The 21,670-nt window shown below is 46.9% G+C and overlaps 1 pseudogene; it reads right to left on the bottom strand.

The window, feature by feature from the left end:
• Positions 1-21,670, bottom strand: part of LOC134944451 (uncharacterized) — a 65,691-nt pseudogene that overhangs the window by 34,685 nt on the left and 9,336 nt on the right.

Below are 21,670 nucleotides of genomic sequence, written 5' to 3'. Positions count from 1 at the left end.
CGGGCGCCCAGCATCCTCTACGGACTACGAGAAAAAGATTTACCGGTAGGTTTAAAATCTTATTTTCTCTTACATCCTAGAGGATGCTGGGGACTCCGTAAAGAACATGGGGATTATACCAAAGCTCAGCAAACAGAAAGTCTTCCTCAGCCAGGGTATCAAACTTATAGAACTTTGTAAAGGTGTTTGAACCCGACCAAGTAGCTGCTCGGCACAGCTGTAGTGCCGAGACCCCTCGGGCAGCCGCCCAAGAAGGGCCCACCTTCCTAGTGGAATGGGCCTTGACCGATTTTGGTAACCGCAATCCAGCCGTAGAATGAGCCTGCTGAATCGTGTTACAGATCCAGCGAGCAAGCGTCTGCTTTGAAGCAGGAGCGCCAACCTTGTTGGCTGCATACAGGACAAACAGTGCTTCTGTTTTTCTGACTCTAGCTGTTCTGGCCACGTAAATTTTCAAAGCCCTGACCACATCAAGGGACTCGGAATCCTCAAAGTCTCGCGTAGCCACAGGCACCACAATAGGTTGGTGTCACGATCCGGGTATCTGGACGCCATTACCTGCCTTTCAGATGTCTCCTGAGGCTCACTCAGCGTTCCAAGGCCGGATCTCATCTGTGTCCACATACTGCACATCCCTCCTGTCACGCTGAGATGCTGTCACAGCGGAGCCATGTTTGAATCCTGCATGGCGTCTCGCGGCATCCGCCGCCGCTCCTGTGTATAAGTGCAGGTTGTCAGTGTGGTGTTCCATGCCTGCCGCGGCCTCCACTGTCGTCCACGAGTCTCAGCATAGATTTGTCAGTCTGGCATCTCCTGTCCTCTGCGGCCGGCGCCGCCATTACAGTTATGTTTCCACATGGATTCCCAAACCAGTTTTCCCTCCAAGTTCTAACATGGGCGCAGCCAGGTTGGATTTAATCACATGCTTTAGTTCCTCCAATCCACTGCCTGGGAATCGGCATAATTGCCCAGCCAATACCTGCATTGCTGCAGGTATAAGTATCCTGTGCCTGGGCCAGCAAATGGTCAGTGCTTTGTTTGTCATACCTTGTCCCAGTCTCTCTCTCCTGTGGTTGTGTTTCCAGGTTCCAGCTCCTGTCTCCAGCATCCACTAAAGAGACCCGCACCTGCCTACCATCCTGCGGTGCAGCCTGACTCTGCAGTCCTCCGTGGCTGATCCAGTTTCCAGCTATTTCATCTGCTTCCAGCAGTATCCACTACCACCAGTAATCATCCTTCAACTCCTCTGTTTCCACGCTCCCTAGCATCTTACTATATTCACTCCGTGTTTCATCACCTGGCTGGTTCCACCCAGCATTCATTCAGTGACTTTATCATCTGGCTGATTCCATTCTGCATCCACTCCGTGTCTTACCACCTGGCTGGTTCTATCCAGCAAATACAACAGCTGATTCAAGTTACCAGCTTCATCTGTTCCATCTACTGGCATGTTCCTTGGATATCTTCACTACTACAGCCAGGCCTGGTAAGGTTATTCCATCTAAGGACTTTAACAGCTGTTCTTACCTACCAGTGTCCTGTGTAACCATTTCATGGTCAGAGTGCTCCAGGAATCATATTATTTATCATTGCCATTATTTACCTTGAACGCTGTTTGTTTACACGGAGTCTGTTAATAAACTTTTATTTTGACTTTTACCTGGTTGTCATGATCACACCTTCGGGTTTCATTTTAACACTTACATGTCCAGGGGTCTGATTAAACCTCCCCGGTTTAAGTTCCTCTCAGCCCCTACAACTGAGGCTTTCTCCTGTCAGCCAAAACCCTCAGTTGTGACAGTTGGTTCATATGAAAAGATGACACCACCTTAAGCAAAAATTGAGGACAGGTCCGCAATTCCACTCTATCCATATGGAAAACCAGATAGGGGCTTTTATGAGACAAAGCCTCCAATTCCGACACTCGCCTAGCCAAGGCTAACAACATGACCAGTGAGATATTTTAACTCCACCGTTTTAAGTGGTTCAAACCAGTGCGACTTAAGGAAACTCAACACCACATTAAGGTCCCAAGGCGGAGCCCCAGCGTCATGCGGTGGATTTTGTAGAGGCCGGGGAGGACTGAGTCGGCATCACCTGTCCATTGCCGGGTCCATAGGACTCGGCAAGCAGAAATCGATATAGCGTTGACTCTACAACCCAGTAAGGCAATGTCTCTCTGAGCATCTCTCACATATAAGACAGCATCTTTTATATGTCCTAGGGTCAATAAGATGGTATCCTTATCCAGGGTCTCCATCTCCGCTGATAAGGTATCTGTCCACGCTGCTACCGCGCTACAAACCCAAGCCGACACAATAGCCGGTCTGAGTAAAGTACCAGAATGCGTGTAAATGGACTTCAAAATAACCTGCTGCTTACGACCAGCAGGATCCCTTAGGGTAGCCGTATCTTGGGATGGCAGCGCTACATTTTTGGATAAGCGTGTCAATGCTTTGTCCACCCTAGGGGAGGATTCCCACCGTATCCTGTCCTTTGCCGAGAAAGGATACGCCATAAGAATCCTTTTAGGAATCTGCAGTTTTTTTGTCTGGAGATTCCCATGCTCTTTCACACAACTCGTTCAGCTCATGAGAAGGGGGAAAGGTTACCTCAGGTTTCTTTCCCTTATACATGCGCACCCTCGTGTCAGGGACAGGGGGTTCCTCTGTGATATGCAAAACATCTTTTATTGCAATAATCATATAACGAATACATTTAGCCAATTTTGGCTGTAACTTTGCATCATCGTAGTCGACACTGGAGTCAGAATCCGTGTCGGTATCAGTGTCTACTATTTGAGATAGTGGGCACTTTTGAGACCCCGAAGGTCCCTGCGACATAGGGACAGACATGGGTTGACTCCCTGGCTGTTCCCTAGCGTCAGCTTTGTGCAATAAATTCACATTAGCACTTAAAACATTCCACATATCCATCCAGTCAGGTGTCAGCGTTGTCAACGGAGACACCACATTCATTTGCTCCACCTCCTCCCTAGGAGAGCCTTCTACCTCAGACATGTCGACACACGCGTACCGACACACCACACACACAGGGAATCCTCTTGTCTGAAGACAGTTCCTCCACCATGCCCTTTGGAAAAACAGAGAGAGAGTATGCCAGCACACACCCAAAGCCAATGACCCAGGAAAAAACACAATATGTTTACCCAGATAGCGCTGTAATCTGTATATTGCGCCAATTATGTGCCCCCCCTTCTTTAAAACCCTTTTTAACCATGGATAAGCAGGGGAGAGTTCGGGGAGCTTCCTCTCAGCGCTGTGCTGTGGAGAAAATGGCGCTGGTGAGTGCTCAGGAAGAAGCACCGCCCCCTCGACAGTGGGCTTCTGTCCCTCTCAAACATCTAAAAAACCTGGCTGGGGCTCTTTATATGGGATGCAGTCACTTTACCTCCAATCATAATACCGACGGACTATATACCGACACCCATTGACCGATGGTCGATATCCCGACAAGGTCTAAATACCGACACGGACTAAATACCGACATGTGAAATACCGACAAGGTCTAAATACCGACATGTAAAATGCCGACAGGTCTAAATGCCGACACAAGTTTTTCATGATTTTTTTCATTAAAACCGACTTGTTCATACTTTACCGTCCCAGTGGACCTGGAGGGGGAATATAATAGTGTGCCGAGCGCAGCGAGGCACCGTGCCCGAAGCATGGCGAGCGCAGCGAGCCATGCGAGGGGACGCGGTACACTTTATATGGTGTCCATGTTGATTTATGTCGACATACACACAAAAAAACATAAAAAAATCATGAAAAACTTGTGTCGGTATTTCGACCTGTCGGCATTTTACATGTCGGTATTTAGACCTTGTCGGTATTTCACATGTCGGTATTTAGTCCGTGTCGGTATTTAGACCTTGTCGGGATATCGACCATCGGTCAATGGGTGTCGGTATATAGTCCCCGGTATTATGATTGGTGGGATATCATGCCGATCCCTTTCCATATACAGTGCCCAGCTGTATATATGTACTTTTGCCAGAAAAGGAGGTTTTATTGATGCCCAGGGCGCCCCCCCTGCGCCCTTCACCCTTACAGTGACTGCCGTTTATGTGTGCTGTGTTTGAGCAATGGCGCACAGCTTTACCGCTGTGCGTTACCTCAATGAAGATCTGAAGTCTTCTGCTGCCTCTGAAGTCTTCTTTCTTCTCATACTCACCCGGCTTCTTTCTTCTGGCTCTGCGAGGAGGACGGCGGCGCAGCTCTGGGACTGATGGCGAGGGTGAGACCTGCGTACCGATCCCTCTGGAGCTAATGGTGTCCAGTAGCCTAAGAAGCAGAGCCTTGAAACTCACAGAAGTAGGGTCTGCTTCTCTATCCTCAGTCCCACGATGCAGGGAGTCTGTTGCCAGCAGGCTCCCTGAAAATAAAAAACCTAACAAATATACTTTCTTTCAGGAAACTCAGGAGAGCTACCTGTAATGCACCCAGTCTCCTCTGGGCACAGTAGTAAACTAACTGAGGTCTGGAGGAGGGACATAGAGGGAAGGGCCAGCGCACACCCATACCTAAAGTTCTTTCTTAAAGTGCCCATGTCTCCTGCGGAGCCTGTCTATCCCCATGGTCCTTACGGAGTCCCCAGCATCCTCTAGGACGTAAGAGAAATATTACATAGAAAGAACATACAAACTCTACACACATATAAGTCGCTATATTTGCATATACGCGCAGCAAGCACAGCAATATATGGTAACACACGCATTTACACGGACATGCCACAGAGATGGATTCGACACTTATTTCATACAGTACATAATTATAATAATATCAAGCACCAGACATCATAATGATTTAAAATTATATAAAGGAGTAATGTCGTGTATGTGTATTATGGGAACGAAGCCAGATACACCTGTCATATTTGGTATTAAAGCAAGCAGATTAATGTGTAGATTCATTTGATACTTGTTATTAAGTTGTAGGACACTGCAACAAATAGTTATGATTCAATGTATGAAAGCTAAAATCACTCTTATTAGAACAATAGACATTTACAGAAACAGGTAGTGGACAGGAAGCTCAGGCCAGCCCCTTTTGATGTCTTCAAGGCTGAACCTGTTTAGCATATGAACAGACTAGTGACTCATCATGAATGAGAAAGTTTCCTCCCCCAAAACTAGATAACACATTGCTGATCACACAGGAGGTAGTTGCTGTTTTTTCCCCGGACGACGATGGAGATGCTGTCTGCCCAGTTCCTGCATGATTTTACAGAGAGAGAGAGAGAGAGAGAGAGAGAGAGAGAGAGTGATATGGAGGGACAAATTTATATGAGAAAGATATGGTAATTGTATCACTGGCCTGTATGTAACTGTATGTATTAACTGCTTACTGTATGAGTTGTAACCATGGCCCTCATTCCGAGTCGTTCGCTCGGTAAATTTCTTCGCATCGCAGCGTTTTTCTGCTTAGTACGCATGCGCAATGTTCGCACTGCGACTGCGCCAAGTAAATTTGCTAAGAAGATAGTATTTTTACTCACGGCTTTTTCATCGCTCCGGCGATCGTAGTGTGATTGACAGGAAATGGGTGTTACTGGGCGGAAACACGGCGTTTTAGGGGCGTGTGGATAAAAACGCTACCGTTTCCGGAAAAAACGCAGGAGTGGCCAGAGAAACGGGGGAGTGTCTGGGCGAACGCTGGGTGTGTTTGTGACGTCAAACCAGGAACGACAAGCACTGAACTGATCGCAGATGCCGAGTAAGTCTGGAGCTACTCTGAAACTGCTAAGTAGTTTGTAATCGCAATATTGCGAATACATCGTTCGCAATTTTAAGATGCTAAGATACACTCCCTTTTACACAAAAAGAAAAATACCCAGAACTAGCGCTCTATACACATGAAATGAAAGTGATTAATATTGACACGCAGAAATCCCCTGTGCGGTCTCTTCCAGGAGAGAGACCGCACAGGGGATTTCTGCGTGTCAATATTAATCACTTTAATTTCATGTGTATAGAGCGCTAGTTCTGGGTATTTTTCTTTTTGTGTAAACCTGTGTTAAATAGGAGGTATTGGGTGTTTCCTCTATTACCTGAGAACTAGCAGCAATTAACAAGCGCAAGGCTGCTATCAATTTCTGTTTTAAGATACACTCACAGTAGGCGGCGGCTTAGCGTGAGCAACTCTGCTAAATTCGCCTTGCGAGCGATCAACTCGGAATGAGGGCCCATGTAACTATAGGTATACTGTACATTGTAATATATTGAATCCATATCCTTGTAATAACAAATATATACATCAATGAGCTTTGGAACTCAGATAATGTGTGGGTGTATTGTTTTCTCTTATGGGATGCAGTGTTTTGCTATGTATAGCGCACATTCAGGGGATATGGTGATAAAAGGTGCGGGCGTTAACAATATATATTAGAGCGGGCATTTTAAATTTCTCTGACGTCCTAGTGGATGCTGGGACTCCGTCAGGACCATGGGGATATAGCGGCTCCGCAGGAGACAGGGCACAATAATAAAAGCTTTAGGATCAGGTGGTGTGCACTGGCTCCTCCCCCTATGACCCTCCTCCAAGCCTCAGTTAGATTTTTGTGCCCGGCCGAGAAGGGTGCAAGCTAGGTGGCTCTCCTGAGCTGCTTAGAATAAAAGTTTAATTTAGGTTTTTTATTTTCAGTGAGTCCTGCTGGCAACAGGCTCACTGCTACGAGGGACTTAGGGGAGAGAAGTGAACTCACCTGCGTACAGGATGGATTGGCTTCTTAGGCTACTGGACACCATTAGCTCCAGAGGGATCGAACACAGGCCCAGCCATGGAGTCCGGTCCCGGAGCCGCGCCGCCGGCCCCCTTGCAGATGCCGAAGAAAGAAGGTCCAGAGGTCCAGAAATCGGCGGCAGAAGACTTCTCAGTCTTCATGAGGTAGCGCACAGCACTGCAGCTGTGCGCCATTGTTGTCAGCACACTTCACACCAGCGGTCACTGAGGGTGCAGGGCGCTGGGGGGGGGCGCCCTGGGCAGCAATGAAAATACCTATACTGGCTAAAATACATCACATATAGCCTCTGGGGCTATATGGATGTATTTAACCCCTGCCAGGATGTCAGAAAAACGGGAGAAGAAGCCCACCGAAAAGGGGGCGGGGCCTATTCTCCTCAGCACACAGCGCCATTTTCCCTCACAGAAATGCTGGTGGGAAGGCTCCCAGGCTCTCCCCTGCACTGCACTACAGAAACAGGGTTAAAACAGAGAGGGGGGGCACTTATTTGGCGATATAATTACATATGTGAAAATGCTATAAGGGAAAACACTTGTATAAGGGGTTGTCCCTGTATAATTATAGCGTTTTTGGTGTGTGCTGGCAAACTCTCCCTCTGTCTCCCCAAAGGGCTAGTGGGGTCCTGTCCTCTATCAGAGCATTCCCTGTGTGTGTGCTGTGTGTCGGTACGTGTGTGTCGACATGTAGGAGGACGATGTTGGTGAGGAGGCGGAGCAATTGCCTGTATTGGTGATGTCACTCTCTAGGGAGTCGACACCGGAATGGATGGCTTATTTAGGAATTACGTGATAATGTCAACACGCTGCAAGGTCGGTTGACGACATGAGACGGCCGGCAAACAAATTAGTACCTGTCCAGGCGTCTCAGACACCGTCAGGGGCTTGTAAAAACGCCCATTTACCTCAGTTGGTCGACACAGACACGGACACTGACTCCAGTGTCGGCGGTGAAGAAACAAACGTATTTTCCTTTAGGGCCACACGTTACATGTTAAGGGCAATGAAGGAGGTGTTACATATTTCTGATACTACAAGTACCACAAATAAGGGTATTATGTAGGGTGTGAAGAAACTACCTGTAGTTTTTCCTGAATCAGATAAAATAAATGAAGTGTGTGATGATACGTGGGTTTCCTCCGATAGAAAATTATTGGCGGTATACCTTTTCCCGCCAGAAGTTAGGGCGAGTTGGGAAACACACCTTAGGGTGGATAAGGCGCTCACACGCTTATCAAAACAAGTGGCGTTACCGTCTCCAGATACGGCCGCCCTCAAGGAGCCAGCTGATAGGAGGCTGAAAAATATCCTTAAACGTATATATACACATACTGGTGTTATACTGCGACCAGCAATCGCCTCAGCCTGGATGTGCAGCGCTGGGGGGGCTTGGTCGGATTCCCTGACTGAAAATATTGATACCCTTGACAGGGACAGTATTTTATTGACTATAGAGCATTTAAAGGATGCATTTCTTTCTATATATGCGAGATACGCAGAGGGATATTTGCATTTTGGCATCAAGAGTAAGTGTGATGTCCATATCTGCCAGACGAGACACGACAGTGGTCAGGTGATGCAGATTCCAGACGGCACATGGAAGTATTGCCGTATAAAGGGGCGGTCCATCGGACCTGGTGGCCATGGCAACAGCTGAAAAATCCACCTTTTGTTACCCCAAATCACATCTGAAAAGGACACAGTCTTTTCAGTCTCAGTCCTTTTGTCCCCATAAGGGCAGGCGAGCAAAAGCCCAGTCATATCTGCCCAGGGGTAGAGGAAAGGGAAGAAGACTGCAGCAGGCAGCCCATTCCCAGGAACAGAAGCCCTCCACAGCTTCTGCAAAGTCCGCAGCATGACGCTGGGGCCGTACAAGCGGACTCAGGTGCGGTGGGGGGTCATCTCAAGAGTTTCAGCACGCAGTGGGCTCACTCGCAAGTGGACTCCTGGATCCTACACGTAGTATCCCAGGTGTACATTGGAAATTCGAGACGTCTCCCCCTCACAAGTTTCTGAAGTCTGCTTTACCAACGTCTCCCTCCGACAGGGAGGCAGTATTGGAAACAATTCACAGGCTGTATTCCCAGCAGGTGATAATCAAAGTACCCCTCCTACAACAAGGGAAGGGGTATTATTTCCACACTATATTGTGGAACTGAAGCCAGATGGCTCGGTGAGATCTAAAATATTTGAACACTTACATACAGGGGTTCAAATCAAGATGGAGTCACTCAGAGTAGTGATAGCGAACCAGGAAGAGGGGGACGATATGGTGTCGCTGGATATCAGGGAGGCTTACCTACATGTCCAAATTTGCCCTTCTCACCAAGGGTACCTCAGGTTCGTGGTACAGAACTGTCAATATCAGTTCAGACGCTGCCGTTTGGATTGTCCAAGGCACCCCGGGTCTTTACCAAGGTAATGGCCGAAATGATGATTCTTTTTAAAAGAAATATGGACGATTTCCTGATAAGGGCAAGGTCCAGAGAACAGTTGGAGGTCGGAGTAGCACTATCTCAAGTAGTTCTACGACAGCACGAGTGGATTCTAAATATTCCAAAATCGCAGCTTTTTCCGACGACACGTCTGCTGTTCCTAGGGATGATTCTGGACACAGTCCAGAAAAGGATGTTTCTCCCGGAGAAGAAAGCCAGGGAGTTATCCGAGCTAGTCAGGAACCTCCTAAAACAAAAAATGGTGGTTTCTTACAAAGCGATCCCATTCGGTAGATTTCACGCAAGAACCTTTCGGTGGGATCTGCTGCAAAAATGGTCCGGATCGCATCTTCAGATGCATCAGCGGATAACCCTGTCTCCAAGGACAAGGGTGTTTCTTCTGCGGTGGCTGCAGAGTGCTCATCTATGAAAGGGCCGCAGATTCGGCATTCAGGACTGGGTCCTGGTGACCACGGATGCCAGCCTGAGAGGCTGGGGAACAGTCACACAAGGAAAAAATTTCCAGGGAGTGTGATCAAGTCTGGAGACTTCTCTCCACATAAATATACTGGAGCTAAGGGCAATTTACAATGCTCTAAGCTTAGCAAGACCTCTGCTTCAAGGTCAGCCGGTATTGATCCATTGGGACAACATCACGGCAGTCGCCCACGTAAACAGACAGGGCGGCACGAGAAGCAGGAGGGCAGAAACTGCAAGGATTCTTCGCTGGGCGGAAAATCATGTGATAACACTCTCAGCAGTGTTCATTCCGGGAGTGGAAAACTGGGAAGCAGACTTCCTCAGCAGACACGACCTTCACCCGGGAGAGTGGGGACTTCACCCAGAAGTCTTCCACCTGATTGTAAACCGTTGGGAAAAACCAAAGGTGGACATGATGGCGTCCCGCCTGAATAAAAAATTAGACAGAGGGGTGTGGCCTGATAGCAGACCCGAATAGATGTATTTAGCTGGAGCTCCTGCCTGGGGAATATATCTACACCATTTAACCTGCTCCCTGGTGATCTGGGGTACACTCTCCAGCATGTTAGAGACCCCCTGCATCGATAGGGGTGACCTGAGGAGCAGAAGACAGTGTTACACACTTATATAAACTGCGGCCTACCATCCCCTCAGAAGCCGGGGCCTCAATCTGTGAAGGGACCCACAGCTAAAGGTACTCAGCCCCACCCCTGTTATACCCTCTGGCTTTCCCTGCCACCCCTGGGTCTGCACACGGCTGAGGGTACCTGCTGTGCCGTGCACCACTTCTGAAGCGTCCCGAGACTGCGGCCTGCTGCACCTCCGGAAGCCGGGGACTAAAGTTGGAGACGAGCCCTAGAAGCGCGGCCCAGCGGAAGCTCCTGACGACTGGGTAACGTCTCCTCCACCTACCGCGGCCCTCCCTGCTGCCTCCACACCTCCGTGTGATCCCCCCAGAGACCCGCCGACCGCAATCCACGGGTAGCACCGTCCGCGGCATCCTCCGGCGGCCCGCGGCCTGCACATCCTCCAGAGACCGGGACCTGGAGTTTGGAGGCTCCCCATCGCGGACCTCCAGGAGACACGAGTGGCGGCTGTTTGGGACCCGGACAGTATACACTGGTCCCCGCGCCCCCTCACCATCCCTCCTGCAGCTCTGGCCGGGCTCTAAGCTGCAGCAACATTCCCAGAAGGCCTCCCTGCTCCCTGTGTTGCAGCAGCCATTATCCCCTTTCCGCTGGTCAGTTGTTAGAGGGGAATCACCCTGCCGCTGCATGAGCCCTGTCCTGCCTGACCTGCACTGAAGGGTACCCCGAAACCAAGTGATAATAACCACCGTCGCTGGTACCGCACACTGAGGGTCAGCTGCATTAGAGTTGCAAACTCCGAGCCACCAGCTGCTGTCTCTCCCCCCCTGATACAGTGTGATCCACGTCTGCCCCAGCCCGCAGGGAATCAAGCCTCTGGATACCGACATTTCGGTGCGGCTACTGTCCCTCGCACATCACCCGGGACAATGACCTAATACTGCAATTTGTCCTATCTGGACCGTGACAATTCTTTTAATACCTAACACACCTTTCTACCTAACCTACATCCACTAAGCAACGTCTGTGTCTCCCTTCTTTTTAGTTTTTGTTTTCTCATTTTTATCTACTCGCCTATCCCACCAGTCCACAATGGCGCAAAAAAATAAAAAAAATTCGCAGGCCCCCACAAATTTTTTTGGGACAAAAGCCAAAGGCCCATCCACTCCTGCATTGCTCACGGACTCTCCTCCCTCCCCCTGCTCATCAGAGACGGGTATAGATCCACAGATCCAAGCAGTCATGACAAGCTTACTTGAGGGGGTCCAATCTGCCTTTAAGCAAGAACTCTCTACAGCTATTGCCGATTTCAAATCTGACCTTACGGCTCTTGGCAACCGCACGGACGCACTCGAATCCAAGACGGACGACCTATGCCGCTCTCAGCAACGCCTAGACTCTGAACTTTCTAGACTCCACGATGAGATGGAGGAACTCAAAGAACGGCAAGAAGATCAGGAGAATCGTTCCCGTCGAAATAATTTACGTATCCGCAATATAGCGGAATCGATTCTCAGCTCGACCCTACCGTCCTTTCTGAAAGATTTTTTTCAACACGTATTGCCTGACCTTTCTGATAGCGACTGTCTATGCGACAGGGCACACAGAGCGCTCCGAGCGAAACCAGCTCCCTCACAACCGCCCAGAGATGTCATAGTGCGTCTACACTATTTTCGCTCAAAGGAACGGATCCTAATGTCTGTTCGAGACTCCCCAGTGATTGACTTCCGGGACATGCAACTGCAGGTCTTCCAGGATCTAGCCCCGTCTACTATTCAGAAACGCCGTGATCTCCAGCCCGTTACTAGGATTTTACGGCAACATCAAATACGATACAGATGGGGATTCCCCTTTATGCTGCAGATTACGGTGAACAACTCCACCCACTCCGTTAAAACCTTAGCTCAGGGTCAGGATTTGTTGGCTAAGCTGGACCTCCTCCCTGTACCGCCACCTGATAGCGAGACTGCCTCTCTCTCAGATCCACGACACCCTCGGATCCCACCGCCTGATTGGACAAGGGTGACCCGTCATCGCAATGGCACTACTGACCCTACCTGATCCTAGTAGACTCTCTTGATTACAACAAGATAGTTCTCATTACTTTAGAGATATGTCTCCTCCTCAAATGTTCTTTGTTGGCAGGTGGGGGCCATAGCCCCCATCTTACCTTTTTCACTCAACTGTTATTGGTTATTACATGGTTAATCGGGCTTTGATATAAGCTATATGTTGAGCCTAGCCCTATGATATTGTGCGGAGCTGGCTTTGCTTACCCCGATATTCCCTAGTCTTATTATTTCTCCCCCATTGCCTCCCCCATCTACCCCCGTACCCCTCCCCTTTTTTAGTCCCCCCCCTCCCCCCTTTTTTTTTTTTTTTTTACTACAACACAGTACGTTTTTCTTCATCTTTTGTGTGTGTTCCGAGTTATATAGCTGAATTTTCGGCTGTTGCCGATATAACTGTTGCGGTCCAGAGGGACCTGGTTTTCTGCTCCCACTACCCCCGTGCTCCCTTTATCTGTGATTAAGTATATAATGTTTATTATTTGTATAGCGGTCCTCGATTGGGACCCTATGTTTCAGGGTTCTTTCCCGTATGGGTTTTCTATAACTCTCTCTTCCTCTACATCTCTACTCCTTGTTTCCTGCTGTCCCTTTTCTCTTTCCTTCTTTCTTCCTCCCCGGGATGGGTATCTGCTGATTCTCTTCCATTCTCTGGTATCACATGGCACTTAAGTTGTTCTCTGTAAATGTTAACGGGCTTAATTCTCCCAAGAAGCGTACAGTGATGTTATCCGCCTGCAGAAGGGAAAAGGCTGACATAGTCTTCCTTCAGGAGACCCACCTCACTGGCACACACTCTCGACTCCAAGGTAAGCAGTTCTCACAAACCTTTTTTGCTTCTGCCGACTGTAAAAAACGGGGGGTGGCTATACTGATTCACCGTAGTATCCCATTTGTACATACCGCAACAATAGCTGACCCCGCAGGCAGGTATATTATGGTAATTGGCACGCTTCGCACAGAAACTCTAACACTTGTGTCTGTATATGCCCCGAACCAAGACCAATCACGCTTTTTCCGCACACTCTTTCAGCGCCTTAACAGAGTAGCGCAGGGCCACATCATTTTAGGTGGGGATTTTAATACCGTGATTGATCCCCTCTTAGATAAATCTAACCCTCCAAAGAATAAGAAGGAAGCAACCCCGACGGAGGCCTCTCTCACTTTGATTTCCTCCCTGGCACAGCTTAATCTGAGAGATACCTGGCGTCTTAAACACTCCACTGCTAGGGATTATACTCACTTCTCTGCACCTCACCAACATTACTCTCGGATCGACATGATCCAAGTGTCTCAATCACTCACGACAATGATTTCTGACGCAGGTATCACCCCTTGTTCATGGACAGACCATGCGGGGGTCTACATCCTCATAGAAATCTATAGAACCCCTAACAAAACACGTAAATGGCGGCTAGATGACACCCTTCTTACACATTCTTCCACTCTTCTAGACACCAAATCAACCTTGGAATTTTTTTTCAAGGAAAACGCCTCCCCAGAAGTCTCTCCCAGTCTAGTCTGGGAAGCGCACAAAGCCACTATCCGTGGTCACTTCATGTCCAAGGCTTCTGCAATACGTAAGAAAGCAGCACAAGAAATCTCTGCACTAGAATCAAAAATCTCTGCGCTCTTAACTCAACACAAAATCACCCCAAGCGACTCCCTACGCTCCCAGATTGATAGCCTCAGAGGTCAGTTAAACGCCCTTTTATCGCGACGCGCAGCTGCTATATTGCAGAAGCTCCGTCAGAAATGTTATGACAAAGCGGATAAAATTGACAGTCTCTTGGCCAACAAATTGAGAAGCAAGCGTGCTACGGGAATGATAGAAAAACTTCACTCCAATACACTGAATATACCCACCTATGACCCAAGACAGATGGTAGAAGAATTTCGGGAGTTTTATAGCTCCCTATATAACCTTCCTGCCCCCCCTCTCTCCTCTGATGGTCCAGAGGGTATATGCTCATACCTATTAAACACCCCCCTGCCACGTCTGACAGAGAGACAGATCTCTCTTCTTAACGAGCCTATCTCGTTGGAAGAGACAGTTGCCGCCATCAAATCCATGCGTTCATCAGCCGCACCTGGCCCAGATGGCTTCACCGCCCAGTATTACAAAACTTTCCACGCAGAACTGGCCCCTTATCTCACCTCGCTCTTTAATAAAGTTTTAGAGGGGGCATCGTTTGCGCCGGCAACTGTGCATGCTGACATTATCGTGATCCCGAAACCGGAGAGAGATCCCACACAATGTTCCAATTATCGCCCAATATCATTACTAAATGTTGATCTTAAGATTTACGCAAAAATCTTGGCCAATCGACTAGCCCCCCTACTTACACAATTGATACACCCAGACCAAGTGGGCTTTATTCCTGGCCGACAAGCCTCCGATAATACCAGGAGAGCTATAAATCTGATATGTTCTATCCATAAACAAAAATTACCCTCACTGTTACTAGCACTGGATGCCGAGAAGGCATTTGACAGGATATCTTGGTCCTTCACCTTCTCGGTACTCCGAAAGATGGGCTCTTCTGGCAAATTTCTGGAAGGTGTCTCTGCGCTCTATAGATCCCCTACTGCCACAGTCTCTGTCAACCGCCTCACCTCCGCCGTTTTCGGAATCGCTAATGGCACCAGACAGGGATGCCCGCTCTCCCCCCTATTATTTGCCCTGGTCATGGAACCACTGGCGGCAAGGATCCGAACTAATACAGATATTACTGGAGTGCGGATAGACCAGTCTGAGCATAAAATTGCATTGTACGCGGACGATGTCCTCTTATCCCTAGGATCCCCGACTCAATCGCTGCAGCCACTTCTCTCTGAAATTGACCTCTACTCTAAGCACTCAGGCTACAAAATCAACGCGAGTAAAACCGAAGTATTGAATTTTTATATTCCTGGCCCGGTTAAACTCTCTTTAGAAAAATCCTTCCCATTTCAGTGGCACAAACAAAAGATTAAATATTTAGGCATTTTCCTAACACATAGCCACCACCAACTATATCAGGCTAATTTCCCTAGACTTTTAGACCGCATCAAATCGGATTTGTCCTCTTGGTCCGGCCTTTTAATCTCTTGGATAGGTAGAGTGAATTCAGTGAAGATGAACGTGCTCCCTCGGATACTATACCTATTCCAAACTCTCCCGATATTTATCCCCCCATCTACCTTCAAATTCCTACAGTTTCACACATCACAATTTATATGGGCGAATAAACGTCCCCGAGTCAGACTGAAACTATTACAGCGCCCCTCATGCAGTGGCGGTTTGGGCATCCCAGATTTTAGAAGATACTACCTAGCAGCGCAGCTCTCACACTGTGTGCAATGGTGTAACCCAGAGTCACAGAGGGTCTGGGTATCTATGGAAGCAGCTGAATTGGGTCTTTCTACCCTCTCTTCTCTTCTTTGGCTCCCGAGACCCCGCCGCCCTAAAAACGTGGCCTCTCACCCTTTGGTATCTCGCTCACTGACGATTTGGGACTATGCCAATAAAAAATACAACTTGGCCCCGACCCCCTCCCCCATCATCCCTGTATTACACAACCCAGCATTTACCCCTGGTACACACAAATCACTATTTGCCCCTTGGCAAGATAGAGGTATTTTATATTTAAATGATATCACCAAAGACACTAGTTTTCCTCAGTTTTCCCAGATCCAGGAAGATATTGATATCCCGTCCAAATATTTTTACCAATATCTACAACTTCGGCACTTTCACTCCACAATGGGCCACACCCTCTCTAGCAGACCTCTGACCACGTTCGAGGCGGTGTGTTTCAGACGTCACTCAACCAAAGGTTTGACATCCCTCTTATATGCCGCCCTTGACGGAGAATCACCCTCTCAGCGTGACCCACACGAGAGAGCATGGGAACTGGATCTGGGCTCGGCCTTAGATAATGAGGAATGGACCGAGGTCTGGGGTAACGCCGCATCTAGCTCCATTTGTGTCCGAATCAAAGAAAACGTTTACAAATTATTATATAGATGGTACTATGTACCATCTCGTCTAAGCAAAATGTACCCGGATACGTCGGATAGATGCTGGAGAGGATGTGGTGCAGAGGGCTCCTTCCTACATATATGGTGGTCGTGCCCTAAAATTGTAAATGTTTGGAGAGAAGTGATTGACCTCATTACCAATATGTTACAGATTCCCATCCCCAATGACCCTAAATACATTCTTCTCCCCCTAAATTTGCCAACGCTATCAAGCCACCAAAATAAACTACTGCGGCATATAGCTTCGGCAATGACATGTCAACTGGCCGCGGATTGGAAAAACCCCACCCCACCTTCCATGCAATCTATAATTACCCGCATATGGTACGTTTATCGTATGGACTATATGACTGGTATCATTAATTGCTCCTCCAAGTCATTTGATAAAATATGGGGCCCTTGGCTGACTACACAACACGCCCCTTCACCTTTCAACTAATATCCCATGTTATACCTGATGGAACCCTCCCGGGGACCTCAATCTACTATACTCTACCTGTCTATATCTTCCTCTTTCTCTTCTCCCTCTATTTCTCTTTTCATATCTTATCTTATACTATTTCTCAGTATTAGTCGGTTTGATTTCTAGCCGACTGCTATTCTATATGTCTCATTATACCCACTCTCAGGGTCAAAAATGGATCATCTTTCCCTGATTTTCTACGTTTGTACCAACTGTTAGGTTATACCTGCACTGTATTACGCTATAATTGCCATTTGTTGGTTTCTGTTTGCTGACTATGATCTCAAGAATAAAAATTACATTTAAAAAAAAAAAAAAAAAAAATTAGACAGATATTGCGCCAGGTCAAGGGACCCTCAGGCAATAGCGGTGGACGCTCTGGTAACACCGTGGGTGTACCAATCAGTGTATGTGTTCCCTCCTATGCCTCTCATACCAAAAGTACTGAGAATCATAAGAAGGAGAGGAGTAAGAACGATACTCGTGGCTCTGGATTGGCCAAGAGGGACTTGGTACCCGGAACTTCAAGAGATGCTCACGGAGGACCCGTGGCCTCTACCTCTAGGAAAGGACCTGCTCCAGCAGGGGCCTTGTCTGTTCCAAGACTTACCGCGGCTGCGTTTGACGGCATGGCGGTTGAACGCCGGATCCTGAAGGAAAAGGGCATTCCAGATGAAGTCATCCCTACCCTGGTCGAAGCCAGGAAGGATGTAACCGAAAAACATTTTCACCGCATTTGGCGAAACTATGTTGCGTGGTGTGAGGCCAAGAAGGCCCCTACAGAGGAACTCCAACTGGGTCGTTTCCTGCATTTCCTGCAAACAGGACTGTCTATGGGCCTAAAATTAGGGTCCATTAAGGTTCAAATTTCGGCTCTGTCGAATTTCTTCCAGAAAAGAACTGGATTTAGTGCCTGAAGTTCAGACGTTTTGTAAAAAGGGGTACTGCATAGCCTCCTTTTGTGCCCCAGTGGCACCTTGGGATCTCAATGTTGTTTTGAGCTTCCTAAAGTCACATTGGTTTGAACCACTCACCACTGTGGACTTAAAATATCTCACATGGAAGGTGACGATGCTATTAGCCCTGGCTTCAGCCAGGCGTGTGTCAGAATTGGCGGTTTTATCATATAAAAGCCCTTACTTAAATTTTCATTCTGACAGGGCAGAATTGAGGACTCGTCCTCAATTTCTCCTTAAGGTGTTTTCTGTTTTTCACATGAACCAACCTATTGTGGTACCTGCGGCTACTAGGGACTTGGAGGACTCCAAGTTACTTGACGTTGTCAGGGCCCTAAAAATATATGTTTCCAGGACGGCTGGAGTCAGAAACTCTGACTCGCTGTTTAGCCTGTATGCACCCAACAAGATGGGTGTTCCTGCTTCTAAGCAGACGATTGCTCGCTGGATTTGTAATACAATTCAGCTTACACATTCTGTGGCAGGCCTGCCACAGCCAAAATCTGTAAAAGCCCATTCCACAAGGAAGTGGGCTCATCTTGGGCGGCTGCCCGAGGGGTCTCGGCTTTACAACTTTGCCGAGCAGTTACTTGGTCAGGGGCAAACACGTTTGCTAAAATTCTACAAATTTGATACCCTGGCTGAGGAGGACATGGAGTTCTCTCATGCGGTGCTGCAGAGTCATCCGCACTCTCCCGCCCGTTTGGGAGCTTTGGTATAATCCCCATGGTCCTGATAGAGTCCCAGCATCCACTAGGACGTCAGAGAAAATAAGATTTTACTTACCGATAAATCTATTTCTCGTAGTCCGTAGTGGATGCTGGGCGCCCATCCCAAGTGCGGATTGTCTGCAATACTTGTATATAGTTATTGTTACAAAAATCGGGTTATTCTTGTTGTGAGCCATCTTTTCAGAGGCTCCTTCGTTGTTATCATACTGTTAACTGGGTTCAGATCACAGGTTGTACGGTGTGATTGGTGTGGCTGGTATAAGTCTTACCCGGGATTCAATATCCTTCCTTATTATGCACGCTCGTCCGGGCACAGTATCCTAACTGAGGCTTGGAGGAGGGTCATAGGGGGAGGAGCCAGTGCACACCACCTGATCCTAAAGCTTTTATTATTGTGCCCTGTCTCCTGCGGAGCCGCTATATCCCCATGGTCCTGACGGAGTCCCAGCATCCACTACGGACTACGAGAAATAGATTTATCGGTAAGTAAAATCTTATTATTTGTTAGAAAGCAATTTGGTATTTACAGATGAGGGCTCGTCCGCGATATCATGGTCTTAATGATGCACTGTACATTACAAACGTGACGCTGTGGTCGATCAGCTTCTGATGGATGCATCCTGACGCTGAGAAAATCATATCCGTGTGTATTGTTGTGTTATCAGTAAGCCAATGATATGAAATTTCAAGGGACAATGTGTTTCTCATAATATTTAAGATGCTAAAATGTATTTTTATTGTTGCAAAACAAGGTTCAAATAAGTCATATTATGTTTGATTCAGATTGGATTGTCTATCTGTTAAGTAGATTTAAAAGTACATTTAAAAGTTGCTGCATAGCCTTGATATAGTTTTTTTTTTTAAACTCAGGCCTAAAATAACTTCTGGTGCTTGTATAATGTGTGATTTCTTTGTGACAAAGGAAGCTGCATGGTCTGTCCTCCATTTTAGACTAACCACATGGCCTGTCCACCATCTTGTGTAAACCTCATGGATGTGGAAGGGGGAGGAGCAGTGGCCATTTTAGGAAGGTCATTTTCTAAATAGCTGATTTTCAGTCTGCTGAGAACAATCAGTTTCCTTTGTCACATCAAGCCCCATTTATGAGTTACCAATGCATTTATTTAACCCATGCCATAGTCAATTACAAATAGTTTCATTTGGGTCTAGTGAGAGTAAATGGTGAGATAAATGATTGGCTTGGTGTAAGAAATTGCACACAAATAGAAAAAGGAAAGAAAGGGTTTTTTTTCTTTTTCCTTCCAAGACTTGTAGAATCTGCTTACTAGGGAGGATAGCCATTGAAATGCAAATTAACCTGTGTAACTGCTTTTTTTTTTTTGTAGTGAAAAGCACATAGCTTTGATATGCAAATAAGAGGTAAGGTGTCTCATAGGAGACCAGTGAATGGTACATATATATATTATTATAATTATGTGTATATTTATATCAGTGTATGTTCTGCAAGATAGCTATCCAATCTAAATCATATCATTTAAATTATAGATTATTGCATTCATTTAAATCAGGGTGAAATCGGATACATTTGTTGCTATATAGTTAAAACTAAAATAACAGTATTTTAAGGAAGTAAGTGTAAAGACAAACGCAGGTCTGCATAAAAGTTTATACAGAACAAGTTGTGTCTAGTGGGCAATATTAATTAGTATTGTTCACATTTATAGAGCTGTGGGATTTGTTTTATTGTGGACGCACGGTTTTGTACATGTGTCTCTGACAAAGTACAGGACTGCGCATGCAGCATAAAAGACACGCACGGTCGCGTGTTTACGCAAAGTGCGTAAGAGTGCAGGCGCTAAGTACAAATTACACAATAGTGTCATTTAGTTAAAAGGTAGGATAGTACGTAGCCATGCTACAATAGCACAAAACTACCCGGTTTCTAAAGCAGATTAGTATAAAACTTTTGTTTAAACTGTATTGCCTCTGGGGGTAAAGCTGCCAATCAGAATGAGTGGAAATTTTCTGTACAGAAAAACAAAGTGTATTTGAGTGAGCTAAAGTGAAGTGAGTGGATTTGAACCCTGGAATTCGAGATCCCGTCATTCGGTACACCAAGTGAGTGGAGGCTTGGTGGCGTGAGGCGGCTGACTCACGTTAGTATAGGATTTGGAATACGTAAGTCATGAGGAGACATACACAGGAGCATGGTACGGAATTGTGAACTTTGTGACCCATATAGTTTTTTTATACGCTCCGGCTGAGGTTTCGCAGCTTGTGATTCGATTCCAGTGGTCGTACGGCAGATAGGTAACAAGTACCTATACGCTGTGCGATTGGACTCCGTGTTTGTGGGTGCAATATATAGCGCAACTTGATACCCCTTTACGAGCTTTTGCATAAATTTGCGGTATCATTAGCGCTGTGTAGAGCATACGCAAGTGTGATTTGTGTATAAAAATTGTACAGGGAGTTTTCGCTGGTCTCTCTCAGGAAAATCTCCAACTACAGATATTTTACTGGAAAGGGTAAGTTACTCCTAAAAACTTCCAGTAAATATAGGTCAATTAGGGGCCCTAAGTTGGGTACATCCCCTTCGCTATTGACAGTGTATGGTAGTACCGGCCAACGTGGGCGGGAGAACTTTCACCGCCGCCTTATATTGAGTATTTTGGTGTTTGTGGGTAAAGGCCCACAATTATGGGAGCCAGTTGCTCAACTAAGGGACGTTTGGTAGCCAGGGTTCAGGTTGAAGAGCCGCGGCCCAAGGGGTCAGCGAGGTTTATTATGTGTGGAAAATATGGTCCACACGCTGAAGTTTATTGTGACGAATGGGTATGTATGACTGACAAAGATAGGGTACCATTCCCTAAGGTGGGCAGTTTTGAACCAGAGGTATTGCAGAACTTAAGGATAGGGTTATGTCTGATAAAATCCAGAAAACAAAGGGTCAGACATACAAATTGTTTAAACCTGTGGCAGCAAGAGGGGTTGGTGAGTTTGATCCTAAGGTATTGCAGGTGGTAGGTCTAACAAAAGTCATATAAGACAAGAATGGAAATATAAGAACTGTTTGAACTTGTAGCAACAATAAACAAGTAGGAAAAAAAAGAGAATGCAAGTACACCTCCATATGTAGATGTGGAAGCAGATCTGGCCAGCATACAAACTATAGAAAATAATAAAAATATGAAAACTATGACT

Source organism: Pseudophryne corroboree, chromosome 7 (genome assembly GCF_028390025.1).
Source record: "Pseudophryne corroboree isolate aPseCor3 chromosome 7, aPseCor3.hap2, whole genome shotgun sequence".
NCBI classification, from domain to species: Eukaryota; Metazoa; Chordata; class Amphibia; order Anura; family Myobatrachidae; genus Pseudophryne; species Pseudophryne corroboree.
Note: the sequence above shows the minus strand (reverse complement) of the source record. Positions and strands in the feature narration are given on the sequence as shown.